Source organism: Penaeus monodon, chromosome 16, assembly GCF_015228065.2.
Source record: "Penaeus monodon isolate SGIC_2016 chromosome 16, NSTDA_Pmon_1, whole genome shotgun sequence".
Classification (NCBI taxonomy): domain Eukaryota; kingdom Metazoa; phylum Arthropoda; class Malacostraca; order Decapoda; family Penaeidae; genus Penaeus; species Penaeus monodon.
The window spans coordinates 38,228,477-38,235,718 of NC_051401.1; positions in this window are offsets into that span (position 1 = coordinate 38,228,477).

Below are 7,242 nucleotides of genomic sequence, written 5' to 3' on the forward strand. Positions count from 1 at the left end.
CGCATATTTTGGGCATTTAGGAAACCCCCCGGGGAAATATCGGCTTTCCCCTGTGCACTATGATATGGGGGGATCCTACGCTTATTATATAAAAAGTTTAATAAATTTGCGTTAAAATCTCCTTCTAAGAAAAAACCTCAGTTTTACCTGTACCTACTTTTTGAAAACGGAGCGCAATTTTAGGGGTTTACGCAACCCCAGGGTATACCGGGGCATACCTTGCCCTATGAATGGGGAAATCCTCACTAAAACTCAAAATGATAAATTTTTTTTAAAAACGCGACAAGCTCCGTTCTGCGCCGTAAAGTCACCAATGGCAATGTCTGCTAGTTAATCCCAAGGGTTTGACCGGAAAATAGAAAGTGGGTCAAGTCAAGTGGAAAATAACGTCCCCTTTGTTGTCTTTTCCCCTCCCAAAGGGGCCGGGAAGCAAAAGAAAAGTGGACGGTGGGGCAAAGGAGGGGCAAAAAATGAAATGATATTTCCCGTAAAAGATAAAAACACGAACGCGTTAATTCGTTGCAGTTGAAACAAAATAAAACCCAAATAGAGAAATTAATTTAAATACTTAATAAAACGAATTCAGTTTTGTTTTCACATACGCGATCACATGGTAATGCTTTTGAGGTCCAAAAAAATATGTGAAAACCCCTTTGCTGTCCTTAGCTATTTACCCAACAAAACGAGGCTTAACACATTTATGGGACAGGAAAGGAAAAAGAAATAATAAAAAAGGGGGAAAGGGGCCCCAAAACGTTACTTTTTGGTTTTTTTTTCTTAGACTTCTTGGAGTGGTCGAGCTTTTTTTTTTTCGGGGTGGTGTTTGTTTTGCGACCCGAAAGGGGCAACAGCTCCCTGCTCCCATTAAAATGGGGTACAAACCCTATTAAAAGGGCTTGCAGGTGTTGATACTTGTATTATGGAAACTCTTTTTTACTGAGAGTTCAAGGGGAACCACAGACTTGTCTAAGGAAAAGGGGTGCGTGCGGTCGGTAAACCCGCCTGGAGGGGGGGGGTTGGGTCGACCTTATACTCGGGTCTGGCGAGGGACTGTCGGGTCGGCGAGGTCAGATACATTGCCCATCTACCCCTTACTGAGTATCACACCACAACACACACAACACACACCTTGTATATGCACACCACACACACAACCCCTTGTTACACACAACATTTTGGGGTTTAAAAAATTTGATACAGAATTAAAAATTTGTAATAAATCAAAAAAGGCAAAAGGGGATGCCATCCGACGAAAAATGATTTGATTTAAAAAAATAGATTCTTCTCTAAATATCCCAAAATTCCAACTACTAATTTTAAAAGGCTGCCCAAATCTCATAACACCCCTTTTAATGCCTTATTTTTTAATAATGAAAACCGTTGGCCGCACATTAATTTCGTTAAAAAATTAAACATCTTGAGATTAAAAATAGCCAGCTTTGACTTTGAATCATTATTCCAAAATGTACCAATTGCAGAAACAACATTATCACTGACACCTAGTCAGAAGATTTACAACCTCAGTTTGGTTTAAATTTAAAAAATGCTTATATCTTAAGCTTTGCCACACCGTAATCTGTGTAACCTTTGATAACTAGTTATCACTCGAGTTGACAGCGTTGCTATGGATTCACCAAATGGCCACATCTGTGCTGTGTCATCTTGAAACCATTGATTCTGTCGTTGCCCTGTGATTTTAAACCCGGCTTTTATAAAAGAGAAACAGATGACACTATCCTTTTGTTCAAACAGCAATTACACGTTGAGCAAGTCTTTTATTATCTCAGTGACCAACACTTATACATAAAGTTTACTGTGATATTAAACCCCTAAACACCTAACTGGCCATATCTAACGTGGTACCAAACAACCAACTGGCTGAATTTTACCTTATCCCCTTTTCTTGGCTATTTTTTTGACAGGAGCCAGTATAGAAAATTTTGTCATACGAACATAACATAACATAATGTGTGTGTGTGTGTGTGTGTGTGTATGTGTATGTGTATGTGTATGATAATGTTTGTGGTGTTGTGTATGTGTTTTTGGGTTTGTTGTGTGTTGTGTGTGGGGGTGTGTGTGTTTGGGTGTGTGGTGTGTGTGTGGGGGGGGGGGGGGGGGTGTGTGTGTGTGTGGTGTGTGTGTGTGTGTGTGGTGTGCGTGTGTGGGGGGTTGTTTGTTGTTCACTATATATATTTATTTTATATATATATTATATATATTTATATAATATCACACACACACCCACCCCAACACACCACACCCACACCCACAATATATATATTATAAATTATTTAAATATATATATATAATTAAAAATTTTAATTTTTAATACTCAATATATACATTTTTTATATATATAAAAAAAAATTATATATATTTGGGATATATTGGGAAAACACAAAAAGATCCTGAAAACCCGGGGCTCAAAATAACCACCGTAAAAAAAAAAAAAAAAAAAAAAAAAAAAAAAAAAAAAAAAAAAAAAAAAAAAAAAAAAAAAAAAAAAAAAATAAAATTTTTAAATTTAGTGTAAAAGTTATAAAATTGCTGTGTGTGGTGGGTGGTTGTTTTGGTTTGTGTGGTTTTGGGGGGTGTGTTTGTGTGGTGGGGTGTGTGTGGGTTGTGTGTGTTGTGGTGTGTGGTGTTGTGTTGGGGTTGTTGTGGTGTTGGGTTTTGGGGTTGGGTGGGTTTGGGGGTGGTGCTGTGGTGGTGTGGGGTTTTTTTGTTCAACTATAAAATATTTAAATATTTTTAAAAATTAAAATATATTATTATTTAAAATTTAAAATAAATAATTACCACACCACACACCCCCACACACCCATATAATATATATAAAATTTAATTATTATTATTAATTTAATAATATACATACATATATATACAAAATATATATAAATAAGTTTAAATATATTATGTAAATAAAATTAAAATAAAAATTAATAAGGGTTAACCACGGCGGCTCAAATGAACCCCTAAAAAAAAAAAAAAAAAAAAAAAAAAAAAAAAAAAAAAATATAAATATTTTTTTAAAAATATTAATTTTAAAGGGTATTTAAAATTAAGTGTGCGTGTTGTGTGTGTTGTTTTTTTTTTGTTTGGGTGTGTTTTTGGGTTTTGGTGTGTGTTTGGGTTTTTGGGGTGTGTGTTGTGGGGTGTGTGGGTGGGTGTTTGGTTGTGTGTTGTGTTTGTGCTGTGTTGTGGGTCTTTGTGTGTGTTGTGTTGGTTGTGGGTGTTGTGTGTGTGTTGGGGTGGTTGGTGTGGTGTGTGTTTTGGGGTGTGGGTTGTGTGTTGTGGTTGTGTGTGTGGTGTGTGTGTGTGTTTGTTTGTTCATTATATATATATAAAATATATAATATATATATATATATAAAATATTTTATATTAAATCTATAATAATTCTCATATATACATATATATATAATATATATATATATTATATAATATTTATATATTTATATATTTTTATTTATATATAAAGAAAAATACAAATTTAAATATATGCTGTAACCCGGGGGCTCAAAAATGAGCCTCCGTAAAAAAAAAAAAAAAAAAAAAAAAAAAAAAAAAAATATATATATATTATATATTAATATATTATTATATATTTATTATTATTTTGTGTATATGTTTTGTCTGTGGTTGTTTTGTGTTTTTGTTTTGTGTGTTTGTGTTTTGTGTGTGTGTGTGTGGTGTGTGTGTGTGTTGTGTGTTGTTGTGTGTGTGTGGTGTGTGTGTGGTTTTGTGGTGTGGTGTTTGTGTGGGTTTGCATATATATTTTTTGGTTAAATAGTATTTATTAAAATTTTTGTTTTTATATCTTATATTTAATTTTTATATTATTAAATTATTTTTGTGTTACCCACAACACACCCCACCCCACACACCACACACACCCCCACCCACCACCACGCACCACACCCACCCACACACACACACACCCCCCCACACACACACACACACACACACACACCCACACCCCCAACAAACCCCACACACACACACCAACCCCGCATATATTTTGTTATATTATATATATATTATAAATATAATATATATTATAATTTTTTATTATTGCCAAAACATTTGTATTTTATATAATTTATTTTTAATATATTATATAATATTATATATATATGTATATATTTTATAATAAATATATATATATTTTTTATATTTTAAAATATTAATAATTTATATTTTTTTATAAATTTTATACATATATATTTACAAATTTATATTTTATATTTAATTTTATTTATATATATATATATTACAAAATATTGTGTGGTGTATTATATACATATTAAATATATATTTTATATCTAAAATATTTTTAATAATTATATATTATATATTATACACACACACACACTCCACACACCACCCCAAAACACACCACCACCAAACACACACCCAACACAACACACAAACACACACCACCCACACACACAACACCACCACACCACCACACACCACACACACACCCACACACACCAAAAATATAAAAATATATATATTATTATAATATAAAATTATATATATATATAATATATTAAAATATATATATATATATATTAGTCGCTGGTATATCACATATCAGCTGGTATATCATATATATCGTTTATCACGTATCGGAGAGGCCTGTATAGTATAAATTCTGTGTCACAACTTCCGAGAAGGCCTCGGCGAGTACCACCAGGGCAACACGTGGTCCGTATCAGCCATGAGAGCTGACCTGTCAAAAACGTGTTTGTGTGAGGGTACGTGCCTAGAAAGTGACGGCGGATCGATGGTGTGAGATAATGAGATCACGACCTAACTAATATATTACATGAGATAGAATGTTACTTGACATTGTATATAGCCTATGTATGTTCTCTCTCTTTCTCTCTCTCTCTCTCTTTCTCTTCCTCTTTCACACGTGCACCCATCCCTCTCTGCCCGTGTTTCTCATTTGGTTCCATAGAAATAAAGACAGAAGAATTCTCTTTTAATTAACTATATACAAGAAACATGAAGTACATAAATCGGTCAATATTTTAATTTACTTATTTATTTATTTACTTTTTATTTTATTTTTTTAGCTGCCGTGGTTGGTATTTTCGTAAAATTGTATCAGTTTCATCCTCGCTGTGAGGAGAGAGAGAGAGAGAGAAAGAGAGAGAGAGAGAGAGAGAGAGAGAGAGAGAGAGAGAGAGAGGAGAGAGAGAGAAGAGAGAGAGAGAGAGAGAGAGAGAGAGAGAGAGAGAGAGGAGAGAGGAGAGAGAGAGAGAGGGGGTTTTTTCCCCGGTATAGGACTTTACGATGCCCCGATTACACTACGACATTTTTTTGTTATTTTATCACTTATACCAGAGGGTTTTTAATTTCATTCACTTTCCAAATTTCTCTTGAATTTTAAAATAGTCTTGCTTTTAAGTATAAAACTTCACAATTTTTAACAGCACATGCATTTCCATATTTAAAAAGAAAAAAAAAATTCTGTGTGTTTAGACAATTCCAGTATTCAAAAAAAAAATAGCGACCGATTTAACTTTCATGTTTTTTGGTTATCATTTTTTAAGTTAATCTCCATGGACCCAAATGAGAAACACTGACAGAGAAGGATGGGTGCATGGTGAAGAGAAAGAAAGAGAGGAAAGGGGGAAGGGGGAGAGAGAGAGAGAGAGAGAAGAGGAGAGAGAAGAGGAGAAAGAAGAGAGAAGAAGGGGAGAGGAGAAAAGAGAGAGAGGAGAAAAAGGAGAAAGAGAAAGGAGAGAAGAGAAAAGAGAGAGAGAGAGAGAGAGAGAGAGAGAGAGGGAGGGAGAGGGTGTACAGTGTGGCATGGGGGGCCGGTGACCTTACCTCGCTCCCCCCTGCTTCCTTTTGCGCTTCTATCCTTCTCCACTGGGAAAGTCACACTTTACCCAGGGGACCAGCCCGAGAGTTTCGTGTCAAACCCCCAGCGGTAAGGGCAGCTTCGCCCTCTCCCTCGGGCAGCTTTACCCCCGCCCGCAAACCGCGATTACCCCTATAACTAGAAATTTTTTCGTGTGTTCCTTTGTGTGTGTCAACTAAATAAAATAAGAGGAACGCTTTTTAAAAACGTAAAATTATCCTCTGTTCCCATTGTACAAAGGATCCCCCTTTTTACAGAGGGAAGGGAGGGAGACGGAAAGGGAAAGGGAGAGGGAGAGGGAGAGAGAGGGGGAGAGAGTGCTGACTGATTTATGTACTTTATGTATCTTGTGTTTGTCCATATTATTTTTAATGATATCGTTTTTCCAAAGCAAAGGAATATTTTAAAAGGTATCAAAATCCTTTACCAATGGAGACCTGGCAGACAGAGGAGGTGAATGGGGTGTGTAAAAAAGAAAGAGAAGAAGGGGGGGAAATGTGGCCGCCGAAAACGCCTCTGATTTTTTAAAGGGTGTGGGATCTGACCCACTGCGTAGCACTCGCTTAAGGTTTATTTTAGTATGGTCAAACCTTTTTTAATTAAACTAGATTTTAAAAAGCCACAAATTTCAAGCCCTAAATAACAAATTTTTTAGATTTATGTAATAAAAAAACCTACAAATTGGATACATACTTTTCGGAACGTCAGAAATTCAGTTTTCGGTCGATTTCCCGTGTTACGGCCGGAGGGTTTTCCCTCGAACTGCCCCACACTTTTAAACATACCAGGCCACCGCAAGTAAAATTCCTTTCATATATTATTATTTGTTTGGGCGGATCTCATTATCCCCAAAATCGATCATTGAAGACCCGCCATCCCTCCTATGGCACGACCCCTCGCACAAAAATTTTTTTGACAGGGCAACTCTTCGGTGATACAACCATGTGGTTGACTTCAAAAAATTGCAGACCGATCACCTTCACACCTCCGTTCAAGCACGCAGCCCTTCTCCTTGGGGGGACGCAATGCACCCCCTTTCCTTTTCGCACCGGCACAAACATCCACCTCAAAGGGAAACCCCGATAAAGGACACTCCGTAGGCAGAGACCCAGAAGAGACCGCGATGGCCAAACCCACAGGTCCAGCCCACCACCTTTGTTTCCCCCACCCGGGGACACGGGGGGCTCTTGGGGGTCTCATTCTGTCGTCAAAATAACCAGCAAACTACCCCTTTTCATCACCCACCCAAGTCCATCTCTCGTCTCGCTCACATCTATGACGTGGTGTCCAATCCCTCGTGTCACTCATATTCGGTGGCTTGCGGGGGGCCACTCGCTTACATCTGGCGAAGTGTGCTCCCA